This window comes from Palaemon carinicauda, chromosome 8, assembly GCF_036898095.1.
Source record: "Palaemon carinicauda isolate YSFRI2023 chromosome 8, ASM3689809v2, whole genome shotgun sequence".
NCBI classification, from domain to species: domain Eukaryota; kingdom Metazoa; phylum Arthropoda; class Malacostraca; order Decapoda; family Palaemonidae; genus Palaemon; species Palaemon carinicauda.
The window spans coordinates 176,197,865-176,222,005 of NC_090732.1; the positions used below are offsets into that span (position 1 = coordinate 176,197,865).

The 24,141-nt window shown below is 36.4% G+C and overlaps 1 protein-coding gene and 1 long non-coding RNA gene across 2 annotated transcripts in view; both read right to left on the minus strand.

Moving 5' to 3' along the window:
• Nucleotides 1-24,141, minus strand: part of LOC137645587 (Parkinson disease protein 7 homolog) — a 420,232-nt gene that overhangs the window by 90,155 nt on the left and 305,936 nt on the right. The window lies entirely within an intron of this gene.
• The window catches only part of LOC137646141 (uncharacterized), a 57,477-nt gene continuing 51,435 nt past the window's right edge, over nucleotides 18,100-24,141 (minus strand). The window contains exon 7 of the long non-coding RNA XR_011045405.1: nucleotides 18,100-18,322. This is a non-coding gene — a long non-coding RNA (uncharacterized lncRNA). The remainder of the gene's footprint in view (nucleotides 18,323-24,141) is intronic.

Genomic DNA, 24,141 nt, shown 5'->3' on the forward strand with positions numbered 1-24,141 from the left:
ATAGAGCAGAAGTTACTGCCAGCAATAAAAATCATGGAAAAGAATTATTCAGTCCATCAAAGTGACAGAGTGGTTGGCAGAGCCTTCTCAGAAGCAATAGCATACACAAACTGTGGGTGGAAAAGCTGGCATGGGAGTTACTCCTGTCAATGGAATGAAGGAGTGATGTGTAATTGACAAGGCAGCCACGGAAAGATACAGCAGTAAAATCATAAATGTTATGACAGACGAGTTCATGGCAATCATGGACCTAACACTAAAGGCATTACAGAAATTGCAATAGCTGAAGACCCCTAATTCCTCAAATGAACCAATGAAAACTGTCATACTGATTAAAATTGCAGCAATATAGAAGTTCAAAACAGCACCAAAAATCTGAGTGACAAACCTTAGAACAGGTGTAGCATTAAAAGAATCAATCATTTACTAGCAACATAAACCTCTGCAATACTAGTAATACCAGCAGTTTATTATTAAAAGGAGGAATTACTAGCTTTACATTAGCAGCGGAACAGATGATGATGCAGCAACAAAATGCACTGAGACATTTATATTATATAAATACTCTTGAATCATGTCTGATATCAATGTAAAAAATATTCACTTGAATTTGAGCAGTCTATGAAAGACAATGTACGACAACACAGAAGTGGTTGTGGTTGCAATTGAACGTCAAAGCGACGTGAAAAGGCAGAGCAGTCGTTTCTAAAATCAAGATGATAAAGGGAGCAAAATGAATCAAAGAAATAGTATAGTAAACCGGCTATAATACCATCTAATGGATGGCATAAAGATGAAAGAACTATCGCTACAAAATCAACTAGAGCGCAAATGTATGAGCAAGCACACTTGAGTCATAATTGAACCCTCACTCCTGTAAGGAACAAGTAGATTCTTTGAAGTCTCCATTTGATAATTCATACTCCATTTGATAATTCATACCGGTAGATCATACTAGAGGCTGAAACATAAGAGAGTTGTCTCATTGCAGGGTACATATCACTTGATACCCCTAAGTAAACCCCAACCTCTAGTAGAGGATATTCCTTTAAAAGGAAGAACCTCTAGCACAGGGTCTTCCTTCAAAAAGAATCCGAGAGATGTTTTCTACAGATGATAAATTAAAACTTGAAACACCATCTACTTGAAAACTAATTTGGACGTTGACTCAGAAGAATGACGTTAACTAGACATGGAAGTCAAATCCCCAGAAATGAGTAGAATATGAGGTGAAGCTTTTGGATAACCTGATTGAGAAATGTAACACGCCCACACAACTAAGGCAGAAAATGCTGTCAGTGATAAAAATTCAGAAAAGAAGAATTCTGTCCATTAAAGTGGTTGGCAGAGCATTGTAAGCAGTACAATACAGAAACTCGGTGCGTGAAAAAGCTCGCACGGCAGGGTGTTACATCTGTCAATGTAATAGAGGAGTGATGAATAACAGAGAAGGCAGCCATGAAAAGATACAGCAGATGTCAAGACAGAACTGACTCATGGCAATCATGGAAATGACACTATACATTACAAGAATACAGTAGAAAAACAGAGAAGGCAGCCATGAAAATATACAGCAGATGTCAAGACAGATGTGACTCATGGCAATCATGGAAAAGACACTATACATTACAGGAATACAGTAGTAGAAGTAGCAAATGCCAAACTCTGCATACGAACAAACGAAATTGCCCGACCGATAATGTGTTCAGCAGTAAAAATAAGGTCAAAACAGTACCGAAAGAAAGAGAAACAAACCTCAGAAAAAGGTACAAACTGCCACTCCGATAATGTGTTCAGCAGTAAAAATAAGGTGAAAACAGTATCGAAAGAAAGAGAAACAAACCTCAGAAAAAGGTACAGAATCAAAAGAAACAAGCACAGCGTCAGTATCTTTATGTACCTAAGTAATACTAGTTACACCAGCAATTAACTCAGACATCAAAGCAACAGCAAGAGGCTGTAGATCAACCATTAAAATGTGCAACGGTAGCCAGGTAAGGCATCAATTCCCTGCAGGAACAGCACAGAAAACAAGCAGTTGTAACGGCAGGAGCACAGATGATGATGCAGCTAAAAAAAAAATAAAAGAGGCAATTCTATTATTTAGATGCTCTTGAAACATACCTGCCACCCACAAAGACTCTTTTGGATTTGAGGAGTCTGGTAAAGGCACTGTACGTCAAAATTTGTTGTTTTTGTCGTAATTAATCATCAAAGCAACAGGAAAACAGTCCATCCATATCCATATACCAAGGCACCTCCCCCAATTTTGGGGGGTAGCCGACACCAACAATGAAACAAAACAAAAAGGGAACCTCTACTCTTTATGTTCCTTCAGCCTAATCAGGGACTCAACCGAGTTCAGCTGGTACTGCTAACAGCAACAGGAAAACAGTGTTCCTTTAAAAATCAAGATGGTATGGAAAGCGGCACTGTTCAAAGCGATAGCATAAACGCTAAAGAACAAGCATCCCAGATTAGTTTACAAGTGAATATACACGTGCAGGAGTAGTCCACCGAGGAGTTGGCAGGCTGTTATGCAGCGCAGGTGAAAGGGCTGGGCCAGCAGCAGCAATACTAAAGCAATCTCTAAATAATGAAAACAGCATTGTTTTCATAATTACAATGGAGTGATGAGCAAACAGGTACAGCACCCAGTAATGGAACATCACTAGAGAATTGATAACCTTGAGATCTAACATGAGACAAAGAGGATTCCAATACAGATAAAAGATTTACAAGCAGAAGAGGCAAGGGAATTCACAGCAATTTCACCTACCAATAATAAAACACCAAATAAAAAATCAACAACTTAGTTTTTTTTTTGGCATTTGTGCTCAAGGCTATGGAGAGTCGCTCCAATATCAAATATGCAATGCAATCTTCAACAAAAATTGAAAAACATTTGCAAACTGTAATATTGGCTCAAGAGCCCACAATTATTCAACTCGGTAAGCAGCTTATCAAGCAATGAATTAACATTAACAGACTTTAATAATAAAAAGACTTTTCCATGCAAAGTTTGAACATGAGAATGTCTACCAGTCGAACCTCCCTTCCCTTCCGAATGTTCAAGCCATGTCCCCTAATTATTATTCATGTTTCCACAGAAAAAACAATTCTATTTTAATCAACCTAGTTCAAACGAAATGTCTAAAAGTGTCCTATAGCACAACGCAACTCTTCAGAAGGAAACACAGAGAGGAAGATCTATCTCAAGAGAGACCCCAAACACTCAACAGACTGTAACTACATGATCTTGGGAAACTTATTTCTTAACACTGAAATTACAACAAAAGCATATGCCACAAAAACAGCTCAAAAGCAGCATTTATTTGCAAACCAAAATATTTCACTATAAGAGAAAATAGGATATACAACACGGGGGGAATTTCACACTGTGAATCAAGGCTTGTTGTGAAACACCACCACAGGGTAAACTCATTGCAAATAATAAATACAAATACAAAAATAACTGTCTAAATAACACCAATCACTGGAAATCAGGAGTTTATATCTTTTGTAAAGCATTAGCTTGTATGAACATGGGTGATTGAAAGGAATTTCAGCAGGTAGTATGAGAGAGTGCAAGGTTGACAACAAAGAGTATAATAATCAAACATTGGAAAGGAACAGATTATAAGATATCAAACAGTTTTCCATACATACAGTATAATCAAAGATGGGAAAGGAACAGATAAGATATAAAAAAATGTTTCCATACATATTATTTTAACCACCTTTATGTTAATTCTGATAAGATAATACAGGTTCTGAATCACAGTAACAAATTAAAAAGTTAATTATCCTAATCAAAATGCAATACAGAATCATACCCTTTCGGGATGCTCAAATGATTACTCAATGCAAAATTCAACATAGGCCATCGAATTTTCTTATTCTTATAAGCAAAGACACGTATACCACAGTGCTTCGGATAGAATCTCTAAATTAGTCTTACGAGCAAAGACGTATCCCATAGTGGTTGGCAAGAATAATTTGACTATCTTTATGCATATTTATGCAGCTAACTTTAAAAACAAACTGACATTGGATAATAGATAGGCTGAGACGGTATACTGTACATGGGGAATTTAGGGTTTTAGTGGCCAATAAAACCATGGAAAAGGAATTTTGTTAGAAAGATGACATTAAATATTTAAGTCTTTGCTAAGAGAATGAGGAAAAAATATGACATGAGTTTTATTAACTGTTGAATAAAATCCATCATTTAATATGAAAAGATGAAATAGTATATTAATAGGAGGCAAAATATTAAAACATACTTTTCAACAAAGGTACAAGAAACAGATTTCTTTTGCAAAGAAGGGGAATAGATGGCTAAAATCCTGACTGATAACAAGTACTGAGTTCCCTAGATAGATAAGAAGGCAGCCAAATTTAGGAGGAAAAAGGTGATTTCATGATTGCAAACACCTAAGACTCTCCATTAGATACAGTACATTGCATCTTTACAGAAATGTCAGGGAATTAGCGTCAAATGAATTGGGCAGAGTATGGCCAGGACTTTTTATGAAGAGAAAAAAAGATTGGACAGATAATATAAGCAGATGAACTTACAAGGGTTCAGTTGGAAGACGATGTAACAGCAACAAACAAAGTTGGCTGGCCGTGCTTTACGAGGAGATAAAAGCAAGTAGCAGAGTGGGAAGTAGCCAAGAACTAAACATGATGATGAGAAATTTGTTATCAAGGGGATGAGACATTTCTTAAAAGATAATAAAACATATGAAAGTATTCAAGCAAGAGTGAGTCAACAGGATTAAATTAAGAAACAAAACCATGTCATCTCAAGTCATGAGAAAATATAACTAAATTTGGATATGGAATGTGGTAGTCACAATACGATTATGTTTACCAAAGATTGTAAACAGGATTCACTATTAAGGATTTAGTAAAGCAAGTTAGAAAACAATACTAAATGTGAAAAATTAGCTAAAAACAAGCTAATAAACACTACTCTATGGGAAAACTATGTTGGGGAAGTAAGGGAGGTGTGGTAATGCTGAAGGGATGAAAAAGAAGCATCTGTCATCTTTCAGAGAAAATGGTTTTCTAAATGAGCTTGTGTCAACTTCAAGAGGAGTAACAAAGGGAAATGTTAATTCTGATGGAACAGCAGTGAGACAATCTAAAAAAAAGTAAGGGAGGTGTGGTAATGCTGAAGGGATGAAAAATAAGCATCTCATCTTTAAGAGAAAATGGTTTTCTAAATGAGCTTGTGTCAACTTCAAGAGGAGTAACAAAGGGAAATGTTAATTCTGATGGAACAGCAGTGAGACAATCTAAAAAAAAATAATACAAATGCCAATCTAAGATAAAATGGCTGCTGAAATGAGAAGCAGGGCATATAATTGAAAGAATTATGAAAATTAAGATGATCTTGGGCAAAAGGAAAGCAAGGTTTTATGGACAGGTTATTACATTCAGAAACACAAGTGCCTTGGTCAGAAGAAATACTGATAAGACCAAAATGAAAATGAAGGAATGGATAAGGCTGCTGTTGGTGACATGGTCAGATAGTACGGCATACGAGGAGAAAACTAAGAACTCGTTCGTTGCATTGGCCGGCCATTTTGGCTAGATAGGGCCTCTTGTGGTATACCCACAACCAAAATCCAGGCGCGAGAAACAGTCTTAGAGTTCTAAGTATGCCAAGAATTCAGTTTCTGAATACAATCTTTCAACATAGATCAATGTTTTTGTATCATAAAGTACAAACTGCAGCAGAGAAAGAGGGCTTTGCTGTCATGCCTGGAGATGCATGCACAGACTACAAGTTGATGTGGCAGACAAAAGATACATGAAAAAAGAAATTTTTATTGCAAAAAATATAGTAAAACTGAAAATAAGCTAAAATAGGAGTATCAAGAGAAAGTGTTAACAAAATACAGCAGCAAAACTGGTCTGTATTAGTCACTGAAAGACAGCATCAAATAATTGTCGGACATAGTGGACGGTGTGACATCAGATTGGAATTACATGAATACTAAGATGTGGTCTGTATTAGTCGCTGAAAGACAGCATCAAATAATTATCAGATGTAGTGGACGGTGTGACATCAGATTGGAGTTACACGAATACTAAGATGTGATTTACAAATCACTAAAGAGAAAGGAATACAGGTTAAGTACAAAAGAGAGAAATGAGTGATGTAAAGGGAGAAGCAGAGGCTAAAAGGCATGTGGAAAGGGCGATGAGAAGTTGGGAGAAATGAAATCAGAATCTAAATACAGCAGAGGGAAAGAGAAAATAATCAGGATTGTAAATGGACGATACTAAAAGTATGGATAGAATGAATTCAAAAATTTCCGGAGGAATTAAATTAACTGAAGAATGAGAGAGATTAGCAACAGAAGAGTGTAAAAGAGATAATTTTGGAAATAAAAAAAATAAGCTAACCAGAAAATACAGACCTGAAATAAGTAGACTAGACTAAATGAGAAGGAAAAAGTCTTACATTAATGGTATGCAAAGGAAATGGAGATCAGAAAGTATATTTTTGGAATAAGCAAACAAGACTAAATGAGTTGGAAAAAGTTTAACAATAATGGCATGCAATGGAAATGGGAACCAGAAAATTTAAAGACTTGAAATAAACTAGACAAGACTGAGTGAGTTGGAAAAAAAGTCTTACATTAATGGTATGCAAAAGAAAACGAGACCAGAAATAAATAGACAAAGCTAAATGAATTGGAAAAAGTCTAACATTAATGTTATGTAAAAGAAATTGAGACCAGAAAATATACTTAAAAAAGAAGACAAGACTAAATGCATTGTAAAAAGTCTTACATTAATGGTATGCAAAGGAAATGGAGATCAGAAAGTATATTTTTGGAATAAGCAAACAAGACTAAATGAGTTGGAAAAAGTTTAACAATAATGGCATGCAATGGAAATGGGAACCAGAAAATTTAAAGACTTGAAATAAACTAGACAAGACTGAGTGAGTTGGAAAAAAGTCTTACATTAATGGTATGTAAAGGAAAAGGAGACCAGAAAGTATATTCTTGGAATAAGTAGACAAGACTATATGAGTTGGAAAAAGTCTAACAATAATGGCATGCAAAGGAAATGGGAACCAGAAAACATAGACTTGAAATAAAGTTGACAAGACTGAATGAGTTGGAAAGTTTTACATTAATGGTATGCAAAAGAAAAGGAGACCAAAAAATATAGACTTGAAATAAGTAGACAGGGCTAAATGAGTTGGAAAAAGTCTTACGCTAATGGTATGCAAAGGAAAACGAGACCAGAAAACATAACTTGAAAGAAGTAGACAAAGCTAAATGAATTGGAAAAAGTCTAACAATAATGGTATGCAAAAGAAAAGGACACCAGAAAATATAGACTTGAAACAAGTAGACAAAGCAAAATGAGTTGGAAAGTTTTACATTAATGGTATGCAATGGAAATGGCGATGAACTGCAAAGTGGAACTTCAATAACACTGCTTGAAAAATGGTATGCAAATAAAAGTCAGGAAAAAAAGGCGTTGAACAAAAGCCCGAGAAAAATGGTAAAATTGACTAATGTGAGTTTGGCTACATGCTGGAGTTCCACTTTGAGTCACTATAATGAGACAACAAAAGTAAAAATAAAATAAAAGTAAGTAAAGGGTCAAGTTGGTGACACCAGTTTTAAGCTAAATCTAGAGTAAAGACAGGGCCTGGAGTATTAGATGAACTATGGACAGTTGTGTGAGATGTGGTGTTAAGAAGTTGAAATACATACCAAGACCTCAAATATGTAGAGGGCTTGAACTAAAGACAAGGAACGGTCTTTCATAAATTCAGAAAGGTATGGTAGTAATAGAAGGCCTAAAAGAATGAACTATGGACAGCTGTTGGTGTCCATCAAACATTAGCCCTAAGCCCTTTACTGTTTACATTACCACCGAGAAAAGCTATAAATGAATACTGAATAAGGGGCTCCTAGAACCTCTCTATATAGAACCTAGTGTTGATGAGATTCTGAGAAAACAGATCTTGAAATGAATATTATGTGGAAGATTGTAATGAATAAGACTACTGAAAACCACAAAATATATTGACTGGAAAGGAAGCTAAGTGAAAATTACCCTGAGGATATTGACCGTGTGGCTATTATAGATAATGTGCAGTACTAAACGAAACAGATATTGTCACAATCTGTGTTTTGGATTACAAAAAGTATAAGCAGTTTCTGGTGCACTAAATTATCACATCATCAAATGAGAAAGAAATGAAGTTGCAATATATAGTTCCAAACAATACCATTATAAATAATGAGGTTCAAAACATGAAAAAAAATGTAAGTACAGTTTTGATAATTACTAAAGTGTTGGTGCTATATTTCCTTTAGTCAGAGAGAAGTTATTATATTAAGATAAATTGACAATAATCTGGAGATTAAGGGCAAGGAAAACAGTTCAATAAGTAAATGTACGCAGGAAAACTAAATAAAACAAAAAGCAAGAAAGCAAAATACCCACAGTGCAGAACTAAGAGAATACAGCAGACCAATAAGGCAAAAAGTAATAGAGTCAACTACAATGGGTTTCATTATCCACCACACACTGCCAATAAGGAAAAAGTGGCAGAATCAAGCACAATACAGTACAAGAAAACGACGTTGCATAAAGACAATCCAGTCGGATAAGAAACTGCTAACAGAAGCATGGGAAAATGAACAACTTCAATCTCCATATGAAAATTGATGGACCATTTATATGAAAATCCTACGCAATAATTTAGGAGACAAGAAACCCAAGAAATTATGCCAAAGACCTAGCAAAGATAGAATATTACGAAGACAATTGAGAGAATACTTTATGTAAGAGAATACAGCAGATCAACAAGGCAAAAAGTAATTAAGTTAACTTCAATGTATTTCAGTAACCACATCTCATTGCTAGTTACGAACCAGTAACAGAATCAGACAGGATACCGTACAAGAAAATGACGCATCAAGGCACAACCCAAACGGATGAGAGACTGCTAGCAGAAGCATGGGAAAATGAACAACTTCAATCTCCATATGAAAATTGCTGGACAATTTGTATGAAAATTCTATGCAATAATTTAGGAGATGGAAAAGGCAAGGAATTAGGTAAAAGACCTACCAAAGACAAAAAATTACTAAGAAAATTGAAAGAATAATTTAAGTAAAGAGAAATGTAACAAAAAACCTGAGATTAAAAACGTATGAGGAAAATGACAAGATATTGAAGGAAAACTACAAGAAAATGGCATATATAAACCCCTTGGTTTATAGAAAGAATAAACAACAATCTCTCTTAATGAACTATGAAAATGCAAAGCCATGCAGATGAGAAGTGTAAACATAAGTTTATAAAGCAAATTTTCTTAAATATGGAAACAAATTTTACAACCTGTGCAAGAAAGAGAAAGACGCAAGTGAACATCTGTTTAGATACAAGAAACTACAACTGTTAAGGAAGTAGAATCTATAAATAGGCATCATAAAATAAACAAGTAGAATATTTAATAGTAATATTGTTCAATTCTTGGCTGCATGAGGAGTGTTAACCCTTTTACCCCCAAAGGACGTACTGGTACGTTTCACAAAACCCATCCCTTTACCCCCATGGACGTACCGGTACGTCCTTGCAAAAAAAATGCTATAAAAATTTTTATTTTCATATTTTTGATTATTTTTTTTAAAAATTCAGGCATTTTCCAAGAGAATGAGACCAACCTGACCTCTCTATGACAAAAAAATAAGGCTGTTAGAGCAATTTGAAAAAAATATACTGCAAAATGTGCTGGGAAAAAAATAACCCCTTGGGGGTTAAGGGTTGGAAATTTCCAAAGAGCCTGGGGGTAAAAGGGTTAATCACTAAAACTAAAAGCAGCACACTATCTCATTAAGAATTATAAGGAAATGTGTTAGGTTATGAGACAAATATATTTATACAACATGAAATAAATACCTAACAACAGGAGTAAATACATTTGATTTTCAACTATCCTAGGAGAATTGTGTACCCTAAAATGAACTTGTATGTTGATCTGTAAGGAACAGGAACTGAACTGTAAAGGTGAGGAGGCAATAAAAAAACGGAAAGTTACAGCATTTCATAAAAGGGGAGATAACTAGGCTACTAATAAATAAAATAGTACCATTATAATAGAACCAGTAAAAGCTTTCACTTGCTGCACAAAACTCGTAAAACTCATTGAAACAAAATCATGGAAAATGTCATGAAAAACGGATTTTTCAAAAGGGTGTGACTACAGAATGTTGAAATCTGTGGCCACAGAAAAGTGGAAACATTGTACTATGGATAAGAAAGTTCTGGTGAGATGTGGTGTTAAGAAGTTGAAATACATACCAAGACCTCAAATATCTAGGGGGCTTGAACTAGAGACGAGGAACGGTCTGTCATAAATTCAGAAGGTATGGTAGTAATAGAAGGCCTAAAAGAAAGCCATAAATGAAGGCTAATACCTATTAGGAATTGAAAAAGAAAGAGTACAAGAGCTGAACTCGGCTGAGTCCCTGGTTAGGCTGGAGGAACGTAGAGAGTAGAGGTCCCCTTTTTTGTTTGGTTTCTTGTTGATGTCGGCTACCGCCCAAAATTGGGGGAAGTGCCTTTGGTATATGTATGTATGTATGTATGTACAAGAGAAAGGTGTGTGGAGAAAGAAGATAGAAAAACACAGAAATACTGCATCAGATATGAGTTATACAGACCTGAGCTTAAAAAGGCAGTGGGATAGAAGAATTACTTGATACACCAATACAACAGAGAAAAGTGCTAATTCAGTGGGATGACTTAACAAAATCCATGAGCATTGGTGTTCCTGATTTTCAGCAAGCCATTTAATAATTTGTGAAGTGGTATTTGAGGGAATGTAAAAGCTCAAAGCACTAAAAACATTTGTAATGGTCAGTGATGAACTTTCTGAAGCAGCGCTGACAAATATTAAGGGAACTAGTTAGACCACAATCATAGCAATCATAGCCAGGAGCAGAAAATACAAAAATATGTCAATTATGGCAAATGTTTGGAAAACAAAAGGTTCAATGCAAACATGAATAGGAATCTTTATGGCATAAATGCTGATGACAGACAACAAAACCTGGAAGTCATAACCAGGTAAGGTAAAGGGAAGGATAACATACAATGTACAGAGGAAGAAGTAATGAGAAAGACTGAAATGTCTGGGCATAAAACAGATGGATTTAGAAAAACTAGTTAGTTTACTGGTATACCAAAGTATAGTATAGTAGTTTTCTTAACAGCAGAGGGAGAGAAAGTAGTTGTAGTAGTGTTGGAGAGACTCAAGACCATAAATGAAAGTGACGATAACAACAGATACATTAATGTCAGTAAAGTTATTACAAACTGGGAAACTGACAAAAGTGTAGGATTGGAAACTTTTAAAGCACACTCTGATTAACTTGAAAACAAATATCACGAGCTACAGTCAGTGGATTTAGAAGAAACGTTGAACGAGAGAAAGTAATGTAATTTCATGAGTTCTATATTTCATCTTAAAATTATCCAGAATGTCAAAAAAAAAACATCTTGGCAGGGAAAGGAGTATCACAAGTGACAGAGACACAAGAAGTCCTTGAAGAATTTAGATTACTGGAAGATGATGCATCAATAAACCTGACACAAAGTCACCGTCAAAGGGAGATATGACAACAGCCAAATTCCTATTTAAAATGAAGTAAAACTTCTTGTTCCCCAGAAAAAGCGAGGAAGGATCCAAAATAAACAATACATCTGGCATTTGAAGGATAAAGATAACTGGTTGAATTCATGGAAAACATAAATAGTGACATTGGAAAAATAGGATAAAGTTCATAATTAAGAAAAAAATTAACACCACTTTCATTTACATAAAGTAAATGTGAACAAAAGCAAGATCACAGAGGGATGAAAGAATCACTTCCACGAAGGGAAGTGGGAAAACATTTCATGCAATTAGAGAAGATGACAAGGACAAGAACAGGTGGTTTGAAAATAATAACCTGTAAGTTAACACATCTTAGTAGGAAATTATTATCAATACCTAAAAATGAGAACTATGTCCTAAAAAGAACAGTAAAAACAGAACTATGTCCTAAAAAGAACAGTAAAAACAGAAGTACACAAACTTGAAAAGATGTAATAAACAATATTCAGCCAAAATGCCTGGGAAATAGAAGAGATTCCTGAACAAAGTTGAATGGAAGGAGCACGAGAGCCAAAAACTATCATTATTTGGTAGTTTGACCAAACCGTTATAAAGATGCGTAAAAGATTAACAGCCAATGCAATATGTATGAAATAGGAGCCTAATGCTAAAGATAAGAAAATTGCTGTGTAGACATGGTCTGAGAAATACTTAAAAGTATACTACAATCTTTCACATAGAAGAAACAGGTAAAGCTCCACTAAAATGAGAAAACTAATGAGAGGAAGCAAGAAAAAAACTTGCAAATCTTTGTGTTTACATTTCAGACCGTGATTCTACGCAGGAAACGTAAAACGCTACACATTAGATGCATAGATTTCAAAGGGAATTTGGATGGAATGGACTCAGGATGAGAAAAATATATCACTGGCGACTACACTAGGGAATTTACAAGACACGGAATAGTGTTCCTTGTGCCTTCATGAAAAGGAATAATTCTACCTTTGCAATTAAAATATTAAAATAAGATTAATAAGAATGCCACCCGAGTGTAGATTTGTTACGGCCATACAAGGAGACAACAGGAATATACTGAACTACAGTAACTTTGTGTACTTTGTTAACAATTATGAATATAGTTATAAATAAATGGGAAAAAGATGGCTGAACAAATTTTTGCATAAAATTTTAGCAGTATATGTAAACATATGGGATATAGGAATAGGTGACTATTTTTACACTTTGGGGATATCTCACAAACCTGCAAGACACTACATAACTTAATATCATCTTTCCAAAATCAAACAAATGCAATGAAAAAAATTTACAAAGTTTTGATTCTACCATAAAATATTTACACTGATTATAACTGGATTCAGAGTCTGTTTCTCAATACAGTATTAACATAAAAGGGGTTACATAATATCTGAGAGAGAGAGAGAGAGAGAGAGAGAGAGAGAGAGAGAGAGAGAGAGAGAGAGAGAGAGAGAGAGAGAGAGAGAGAGAGAGAGAGAATTAATAAAACACCAAAAATATTTTATTCACCTTAAAAACTAAAGAAATAAAACTTATTCAAAGTCAAGTACAAAATAAAATTAGCTCCAGTACTTTGATAAAAAATGGAATTAATTTAACTGCATTATACCTTTTGAAAAGCTTTACAATAGGTTTTACATTTACTGTACATAAGTTTATATTAAAAACACAAGAGCTTTTCAATTGCAAAATAAAAAATTAGAAAACCACGGCCAATCTGCTACATTTGTCAAAATACCAGAGCTTTATATGGCGAACGACGTTAGCCGCTCATAGAAATTGTGGGCCGTTCTACTGGTAACACCAAAGCCTTCGAGGCTAAGACATTCAACAACACAGACCTATCTATCCATCATATCCAGTTCCCACAATTTTGGGAGGTAGCCAGCATAAAAAAAAAAAAAAAAAAAAAAAAAAAAAAAAAAAAAAAAAAAAAAAAAAAAAAAAACCCACATGGGATTATTTTTTGCCTGATAAGGAACTCAGCCAAGTTTGACTGGTACTGCTAGGGTGCCAAAATCATTCCCTCCCATCTTCCACCACAAATGAAGGATCATAAAACAAAGTGACTTTGATTGATATGCGGAGTAAATTTGAAACAAAAATTAAAGTATAAAATTGTATAGTAAAGTCTAGAGCTGAGAATTATATGATGAAAATGTTATTGCATTTGGCCTTTAATAATTTAAGCATTATCCCCACTTTTTTTTTATGTCTGCTACCCCTCCAAATTGGAGGAAGTCCCTTGATAGATAGATAGATTATCACAGAGATGACCAGAAAAAAATTTGAGAGATAAAATACTGTAAATGATTTAACATGGAATTACTAATTGATAAAAAATGATTTAAAACAAAAATTTGGAAGAGATAAAATACTGTAAATGATTTAACATGGAATTACTAATTGATAAAAAATGATTTAAAACAAAAATTTGGAAGAGATAAAATACTGTAAATGATTTAACATGGAATTACTAATTGATAAAAAATGATTTAAAACAAAAATTTGGAAGAGATAAAATACTGTAAATGATTTAACATGGAATTACCAATTGATAAAAAGTAATTTAAAACAAAAATTGGAAGAGATAAAATACTGTAAATGATTTAACATGGAATTACCAATTGATAAAAAATGATTTAAAACAAAAATTTGGAAGAGATAAAATACTGTAAATGATTTAACATGGAATTACCAATTGATAAAAAGTAATTTAAAACAAAAATTGGAAGAGATAAAATACTGTAAATGATTTAACATGGAATTACTAATTGATAAAAAATGAATTTAAAAAAAAAATTAAACAGTAAAAAATTTTTGTGATAAAAAAAAAAAAAATTAATTAAATATGGATTCTAAAAACGTTAAAATCAAGGTGACGAGTTGTAAGACTTCTGGAAAATTTCTTTGATGAGTATGTCTTGAACTGCAAATGTTTAGTCCCAAAAATTCTTCTTGCAGGAAAAAAAAATAAAGCATCGAATTTTTCATCTTCTGAAACCTGAAATGAAATTATAAATTAATTTCTAGGAACCTCAAATACACAATTTATATGAATAGCATTGTAATTATTACTATGATTATCATCATTCGTTATATCAACCAGACCAGTCCGTTATGTTTCTCGGTGGCCAGAGAGGACCCAACGAGCAATGTTAACCCTTTTACCCCCAGGCTATTTGGAAATTTCCAACCCTTAACCTCCAGGGGGTTATTTTTTTCCCAGCACATTTTGCAGTATATATTTTTTTAATTGCTCTAAGAGCCTTAATTTTTGTCATAGAGAGGTCAGGTTGGTCTCATTCTCTTGGAAAATGGCTGAATTTTCTCAAAATATTTTCAAAAATATTAAAAAAAATTTTTTTATAGCATTTTTTTGCAAGGACGTACCGGTACGTCCATGGAGGTAAAGGGATGGCTTTTTTGTGAAACGTACCAGTACGTCCTTTGGGGGTAAAATGGTGAACAACAACTTTTCAGGACGTAACCAAAACAAGAGAGCAACATAACATTGTAGATTAATCCCTTGCCAAATTGTGATTCACATATCATTCCATCAGTACAAAGCAGATATATAAATACTACAAATTTTTAGTACTATACTGTATTTGTATTTTTCCTAGTAATGCAAACTTTTGTTTACTCCTATGGCAATTTTTTACGACCAGACAAAACAAAAAAGGGTGCTTAACTGATGATGTTGGGCAGTGCTTTGCTCTGCTGCGAAACAACCTTCCCTCTTCTCTTGGTCATTGCGTTAAGAGGCTGTCTCAAATCTATATCGCAGACTACTCTTTATATCGTGGGTTTCTGAGGGCCTTTTTTGGCTTACAAAAGCTTAAAATAAGTCATTTCATGCCATAAATAAGCTTGACATAGTCATTTTTTTGCTATACAAAAGCTTCATTAAGTTATTTTGTTGTTTATAAAGTTTAAATTGGTAATTTTTGGCCTAACAAAAAGATTAAAATAAGTCCTTTTTGGGATTATAAAAGATTAAAATAATTATTCTTGGGCTTATAAAAGCTTCAAGTTATAAATTATGGAAAAAATATGAAAAATTATAAAAATAACAAAAATATAAATTAGATTTCTGTATCAACTTCACAGTTTTTCAGCTATCATGGTGATGAACCTGGACTATAACACCAGAAATAGCCGAGAGATTACTGTACAACTGGTAGGCAAAGCTAATACACCCTTCACACTCCTCACAGGGGGAACTAAAAAAAAAATTCTTACAATAGTCATAATCAGTTAATTAAATAGTTAACAACTAAAGATCCACAAGGAAAACCTTAGGGGATGTTTCTCAACCCAATTTATGCACCAGCAATGTCTATCTACTGATACATCCAAGGAAAGATCGAGGCTTTAAATTGGTTAACACTTTGATCCCTTTAGACACATTGATACATCATGATCCATACTAGATTCAACATTGAAGCACTCATGCAGTTTTCAGAAATCATCAAATATTTTTCTCCTATTGTTTGATCATTTGTTTTTTATGTATTGCAAAAGTAAATATAAGGGTTTTTTTTTTTTCAAATGACTACAAAATCCACATCAAAGCATGAATAGAAAGTTCAGAGAGCATAAAAAGTATACTATGGTTCCTCGTAACAATGACTCTCGAATATACAGGACTTGCAAAGACTTTGCAATTAAAAAGGTTGATGTCTTTCCATGACAGAGCCCTGCTTGCACCAAAGGCATATCTACCTAACCAACGTAATCTCACCGAAATGGAGAAATATATTTTAAAAAATATGGTAAGTCTCATAGAATGAAGCAAAAAAATAAGTAAACCATCAAGAGACAGGGAGGCAGCAAAGGGGAAAGCTGTGTGTTAACGAAGGACTGGGTTAGTTGAGGTCCAAAATCGAGGTCACCCATTAATGATCAACGACAAATGATATGCCAATGGCTACGCATCACAAGACCTGAGTCTAATGAACCCGGCTATCCAACAATAAACGTTGCATACACCTAATAAGACGTTGAATCGTTAGAAGCTCGACGAAAGTTCCTGCGAGAGTCCTTCCTCTAAGACTTCTTTCCCCATCCTCTAGTAAATTATAACCAGGCTGGGAAGTTTCAGAAAGAAAACGAGTATCTGAACGAACAGCTGGAGACCGTAAGAGATAAGTTCCGAAGAGCTCTCCTAGCATTATCGGAGGAGTCCTGTATCCCAGCTTCCACAATGATAATTAGGAGTCCTTCAGAGATCTCTTCTTCTTTGCCCCTAAATGACCCAGCTGGGAAGGGGGCCACATATGACACACATCACAAAGTGACTCCCACAACAGGAATTATTTCATTTTTATAATTATCACTAGATAAGCTACAAACCTAGATGCAAAACCAAGATGCTATAAACCCAATGGCTCCAACAGAGAAAAATAGCCCAGTCATGAAAAATAAATAAACTACATGTAATGAGCAATTAAAATGAAATATTTCAGGAAAAGTAAATTTAAATAAATTTTTCATATATAAACTATAAAAACTTTAAAATAACAAGAGGAAGAGAAATAAGATTGAATAGTGAGCCCGATTGTACCCTCAAGCTAGAGAACTCTACCCCAAGACAGTGGAAGACCATGGTACACAAGCTATGGCACTATTGGTTTGATTTTAGTGTGTCTTTCTCCTAGACGAGCTGCTTACCATAGCTAAAGAGTCTCTTCTACTCATACCAAGAGGAAAGTGGCCACTGAACAATTACAGTGCAGTAAGAAGAATTGTTTGGTAATCTCAGTGTTGTAAGGTGTACGAGGACAGAAAAGAATGTGAAAAGAATAGGCCAGACTATTCAGTGTATTTGTACTCAAAAGAAAAATATGCCCTTTAAGTACTGTAATTGCACTTTAAATGTATATCATACTACAGCACTAAATGTACTGTACTTTATTGTAATAATATAGTATACAGCATTGCATTAAAATCCTATACAGGCAATATTAACCCTTTTACCCCCAGGCTATTTGGAAATTCCCAACGCCAAACCCCCAGGGGTTATTTTTTTTCAAGCACATTTTGCAGTATATATTTTTTAAATTGCTCTAACAGCCTTAATTTTTGTCAGAGAGAGGTCAGGTATGTCTCATTCTCTTGGAAAATGCCTGAAGTTTCTCAAAAAATTGTCAAAAATATTAAAAAAAACATTTAAATAGCAGTTTTTTGCAAGGATGTACCGGTACGTCCATGGGGGTAAAGGGATGAGTTTTGTGAAACGTACCAGTATGTCCTTTGGGGGTAAAAGGGTTAATATCCCCACCTATTTCTCTCTCATGTATGTATATGCCTTTTATTACGCTGCACTGCACTAAACAGTCCAGAATAAAAATACAAGTCCTTTTTGGGATTATAAAAGACTAAAATAATTATTCTTGTTTACCTTCGGGAAGAAATGCTTCTCTCGGTCTCGGCATTCAGATGCTACCGCTCAGCCTTGAGTCTCGCCTTTAGACTGAAAGGAGTCGATATTTCCTCTTTGTTGGAGCTTTCTTTGCTCATAAGTAGTTACGAGCTTACTTGTCCTCAGGCAGAGCTGAGACCTCCCCCTTGGAACGTGGTTCGGGTCCTCAGGTCTCTGAAGGGCTGTAGTAAAAACAGGATACTGTCCTGTATGATAAAAATAAAAATAATAGTAAAACTGTCCAGTACAACGATGATGATGATAATATTAATACAGTAATAATAAAGCTAATGAGAACCATACCACACAAAAACTTTATTACCTAAACCTCCAAATTATTTAGTACTCGTATATAATACCTATAGTGTATAAAGATATTACAAACGAAAATCATTAAAAGAGGCTTTAAAATATACAGTATATGATTAAATATTTGATAATATAAAATGTACAATAAAAACTATTGTAATATAACAAATTTGGAAATAATTTGTATTTTTCCTAACAAATAAACCTGGAGCTATTTATAGGGCATTACTTTTGGCAACGCTGAAAACCAGCCAAGTCAATTTTAGTGGGGGATAATTATCCCATCCGTTAGTTAGCGGGAGGAGGTTGGGGAAGACTGGTTACCCCGCTCACTCAACCACTTTTGCTTTCTGGTAGGACTTCTAGGAGGACAGGGTGGCAAGCCAATTTGTATAAATAGCTCCAGGTTTGTGTTGGGAAAAAATACAAATTATTTCCAAACTTGTTATTTGTTCCGACACAGATACAAACCTTCGGTATCTATAGGGTGACTTACTCTTAGGGGGAAGTTCTACCAACTGGTCTTGGTCATGACCCGGGATTCCCTCTAACTGATCTTTGATCTAATTAGTAGGAGCCCTACCCTCGCTAAAATCAAATTAGTTACAAGGTAACTCAATGACAGCAGCCTGCAAAAGCTTGTGTGAGAGACTTGTGGCTTGTCTTTACGTAAGAACTTGAGGATAAGCATGAGTTCTAAGACATATCCAATACCCTCCCTCACGAGGTATTGGTGACGTAACAAAGTATTTATTCATACTCAGGATGCACAAGGGAAATGAATCTTACCTGCAGAGGGGTGAGGTCAGCTGCGTTTCGGTCTTGCGGAGCTGTTTCCCCAGGGGGGGGGAGAAGGTGAAAGAAAGAAGGGAGCCAGACATTCTTTTAATTCACCCCAGACTATCCCGGGTAACTTCAGCCCTCAACCCTCTGCTACTTGTCCATCAAGGAGCCTGAGGCACTAGATCACTTGTTGTGCGGCCAGCACAGGACCAACGGAAAAGTTTTCCATGCTCCTGTGGGTTACGTCTTTCAGGTAGTGGGCTGTGAAGGTCGTCTGACACTTCCACACGCCCGCTTGCAATACCTGTGCCACAGAAAATTCTTTCTGAACGCCAGTGATGTTGCAATGCCTCTGACGTCATGAGCTCTGGGTCGGTTGGACAGAGGAGGGTCTGGATATAGAGCGTATTCAATTACTTTCTTTATCCAGGAGGAAATAGTATTCCTCGTGACCCTCGTCTTGGACCTTCCCGACGCTGACAAAAAGTGCTTGTACACGGGGGCGAGCTTTTGCTGTTCTTTTTAAGTAACACCTCAGATTCCTTACTGGACATTGTAACAGTTGGTCTGGATCTTTGGTTACAGAACAAAGACACTCTATCCAAAATGGGCCGAACCTGGAGTCCGGCACACCCGGATTTTGAGTCTTAGCTACAAACTCAGGGACGTAGTTGAGGATTACTTCCCCCCGTCTCCTAGAGTGGGAGACATCAGCAGATAGACCATGAAGTTCGCTGATTCTCTTGGCCAAAGCCAGAGTGAGCATGAACACAGTCTTCCACGTGACGTGGGGATTGGAGGCCTGGTGTAATGGTTCATAGGGGAAGCCCTTCAGAGACCTGAGGACCCCAACCATGTTCCAAGGGGGAGGTCTTAGCTCTGCCTGGGGACAAGTAAGCTCATAACTGCGTATGAGCAAAAAAAGCTCCGAGCAAGAAATATCGACTCCTTTCAGTCTAAAGGTGAGACTCAAGGCTGAGCGGTAGTATCTGACTGCCGAGACCGAGAGAAGCATTTCTTCCTGTAGGTATAGAAGAAACTCCGTTTTAGTTGGAACAGAGGCATCAAGGGGAGAGATACCCCTTCCACGACACCAACCACAGAAAACTGACTACTTCACCTGGTAGACTGCCTCTGTGGATCTCCTGAGGTGTCCAGCCATTCTTTTTGCAACCAGTTGCGAAAACCCTGTCTGTGTGAGGAGGTGCTGGATAGTCTCCAGGCGTGAAGTCGAAGCGAAGCTATGGCTTTGTGGAAGATGTTGGCATGTGGTTGTTTGAGGTGATCTTGCTATGGAGGGAGCTCCCTCGGGATCTCCGTGAGGAGATGCAGATGCTCCGGGAACCATTCTCCGTGATGCCATAGCAGAGCTATGAGGGTCATTTGCAAGTTGTTGCTTGCTCGTACCTGGTTGAGGACTTTTCTCATCAGACAGAACGGGGGAAACGCGTAAGCGTCCAGGTTTATCCACCGTTGTTGGAAAGCCTCTTGCCAAAGAGCTTGGGGATTCGGGACTGGGGAGCAGTACAACGGGAGCCTGAAACTCAGGGCCGTTGTGAACAGATCCACAGTCGGGGAACCCCACAAAGTCAGGACTTTATTGGCTATCAGAGGATTCAAAGACCACTCGGTGCCAACTATCTGAGTCTCTCCTCTCAGCTTGTCCGCTTGCACATTCCGCTTGCCCGGAATGAAGAGAGCTGATAGAGTCACAGAGTTTTCCTCTGCCCATCTAAGTATCTCTACTGCAAGAAGGCACAGCTGCAGCGAAAAGGTACCGCCCTGTTTGCTTAGATAAGCTATTACCGTGGGGTTGTCGCTCATCATCACCATGGAGTGCCCCGCCAGGACCTGGTGGAACTTTTTGAGGGCCAGAAAGGCTGCCCTCATCTCTAAGAGATTTATGTGCTGATACCTTTCTGATTCAGACCATTGGCCGCAGATGTAATGGTGCAGCACGTGAGCCCCCACCCTTCTTTTGATGCATCCGAAAAAAGCGTCAATTCCGGGGGAGACGAGAAGATCGACCCCTTTGCAGAGGTTCGGCTCAACAAGCCACCATCTGAGGTCCGACTGTTCCTCTAGCCCAGTGGTTCTCAAACTATGGGTCGCGACCCAACTTTGGGTCGCGAGATCAATTTTGATGGGTCGCAGGGACACAGGAATATTATCATTGACAAACTGGTAAACGAGAAGCAGCACCATGGATCCCATTAATTTAGTTTTGTGGATGAAAAACAGTGCCATGAATTCTATTAATTTAGCTTTGTGAATTAAAAGCAGTGCCATAGATTCTATTAATTTAGTTTTGTGAATTAAAAGCAGTGCCATGGATTCTATTAATATAGTTTTGGGAACGAAAAGCAGTGCCATAAATCCTACTAGTTTAGTTTTGTGAATGAAAAGCTGTACACATTATTTTTTTTTCCAAAATAAAGTGTATATATCATTGCATGTTTTCTTTCTCTTCACTTTACTCTGGGTCACGAAGGAATGAAATGTTTCAAATAGGGTCGCTCATGAAAAAGTTTGAGAACCACTGCTCTAGCCCTATGCGGACTAGGTGATTGATTGATTGATTGAAAGTTTTCTGGCATCCTGACATCTAAGGTCATTGACGCCGATACCATTTACTGTATATGAAAATTAAAAGAGAATTCGATTAAAACCATAAAAATTAAGAAGTCATCAAAATAGTTATAGAGTTTTCAGAAGACCTGCTTCTGAAATAAATCTAAAAATTCCGCTCGCATAGTAAGACACATCATGTCCAAGAATCTTGGCAAGGATAAACCTGCCATCCTCACCTCGAGCCTCAAACAGATATCTATTTCTTAAGTTAGTAAAATTAGGGCATTCGGTCAACAAATGCCTCACTGTTAAAGGTACTAAGCAGTCCTCGCAGTACGGTTGGTGTTGGCCCTTCAGCAGAAACTCGTGTGTCAACCGTGTGTGACCAATACGGAGACGACAAAGAGTCGTCTCCCATTTTCGGGGAATCATGTTATACCTCCAAGGTGATATGATATTTGTTACTTCCCTCATTTTATTGCCGTCTTGACTGTCCCAGTGCTGTTGCCATTTATCACAAACCAATTTCTTGATGTAAGGTAGGAGATCGTTACATGGAATGGGATACCTCCTTGGTAGCAACTCGGATGACGCATTCTTCGCCAGTAAATCTGCATTCTCATTCCCAGACACACCTACATGTGCTGGAACCCAACAAAATCGAACAGTTATACCTTTCCGTCCAATAATAAAAAGCCATTCTAAAATCTTTAAAACTAAAGGGTTACTAGAATTAAAAACTTCTAAAGCTTGAAGAACACTCCTTGCATCACTAAAAATTGTAAAATTACCCTCCTTTTCCAAAGCTATTTTCTCAATAGCGGTTAATATGCCATACAGTTCGGCAGTAAATATGGAAGCTGTTAGAGGAAGTGCACCTCTACAATTAAAATCATTACTATGTACTCCAAATCCAACGCCAGCATCAGATTTGGAGCCATCAGTATATATAAAAGTCGATCCCCTATGTTCTTCGACATGTTCCATAAAAAGAGACCTGGATTCTAAGTCAGTCATATTCTTCTTAACTCCAATAAAGTATTTACAAAAAGATATGTCAGGTAATTTCCATGGAGGCGTTGATGATAACTTGAATGGAAGTACCTTATTTCTAATTATATCCAGACTATTTAAAAATCGTTTCACCCGAAAGCCATAAGGTTGAGGAAATTTTGGGTGCAACTCAAAGTATGATGCGTGTCTTACAAGGCTTGCAGTCTGAAAGGCTAGAGAGCTAGGGAGTCTTTGCATTCTAAACCAATACCGAAGAATGGAAGACATTCGGTAAAGGTCTAGAGGTAACTCTCCAGCATCAACAAGGAGACTTGGGATAGGCGAGGTTTTAAAAGCTCCAGTAGATAATCTAATACCTGCATGATGTATAGAGTCTAATATTTTTAACCGGCTTGGGGTGGCTGAAGAATATACCTCACAACCATAACTAATTTTGGAAAAAATCAAGGCCTTGTATAATTTTAAAATAGTATTGCGGTCTGCCCCCCAAGATGTATGGGACAATACTTTTAAGATATTCAGAGCTTCAACACATTTAGCTTTTAGCGCTTTTAGGTGAGAAACCCATGTAAGTCTACAGTCAAATATCAAACCTAAAAATTTGGTTTCCGATACACATGGTATCCGTTGACCTTTAATGTATATATCCGGGTCTGGATGTACTCCCCGGATACGACAAAAATGGACAATGGTAGTTTTACTTGTCGAGAACTTAAATCCATTCATGTCAGCCCACTGGATAATTTTATCAATAGAGAGTTGGATTTTTCTCTCAACCATTGCCATTCTAGTGCCAGCAAATGATATTGAGAGATCATCCACAAATAGTGTTGAGAGAACATCCTGGGGAATGGCTGAGGATATCCCATTAATTGCTAGTGCAAAAAGGGTTACACTCAGCACACTACCCTGAGGAACTCCTTCTTCCTGGCACTTACTCTCTGATAGAGTTTCCCCCACTCTCACTTGAAAAACTCTATGTGAAAGAAATGCCTGAATAAATAGTGGCAGCTCTCCTCTCAATCCCAATTCATGAATGGTTTTAAGAATACCATATCTCCATGTGGTATCATATGCCTTTTCAAGGTCAAAAAATACTGTAACATGGTGCTGTTTGGAAGCAAAGGCTTCACAAATAGATGACTCAAGTCGTATCAACACATCAGTCGTTGAGTGCATTTTTCGGAATCCACATTGAATCGGTGATAAAATACCTTTCTTTTCAAGGTACCATATCAGCCTTGCATTGACCATCTTCTCCATGATTTTACATAAACAAGATGTCAATGCAATAGGACGATAGTTTGCTGCTAAAAACTTGTCTTTACCGGGTTTTAAAAAGGCTAAA